Raw genomic sequence first — 261 nt, forward strand, 5'->3', positions numbered from 1 at the left:
AAAAGCCACTCTCCATCATTTATCAGCAGTCCTGGTTAACAGGGGAGGCCCCAGACGACTGGAGGCTTGCCAATGTGACACCCATCTACAAAAAGGGCTAGAAGGAGGATCCCAAGAACTACAGGCCTGTCAGCCTGACCTCAGTACCAGGGAAGATTATGGAGAGGTTCATCTTGAGGGAACTCACAGGGCATGTGCAGAACAACCAAGGGATCAGGCACAGCCAGCGAGAGTTCATAAAAGGCAGGTCCTGCTTGACCA

The sequence above is a fragment of the Phaethon lepturus genome, unplaced genomic scaffold (genome assembly GCF_000687285.1).
Source record: "Phaethon lepturus isolate BGI_N335 unplaced genomic scaffold, ASM68728v1 scaffold28401, whole genome shotgun sequence".
In the NCBI taxonomy this organism is placed as follows: domain Eukaryota; kingdom Metazoa; phylum Chordata; class Aves; order Phaethontiformes; family Phaethontidae; genus Phaethon; species Phaethon lepturus.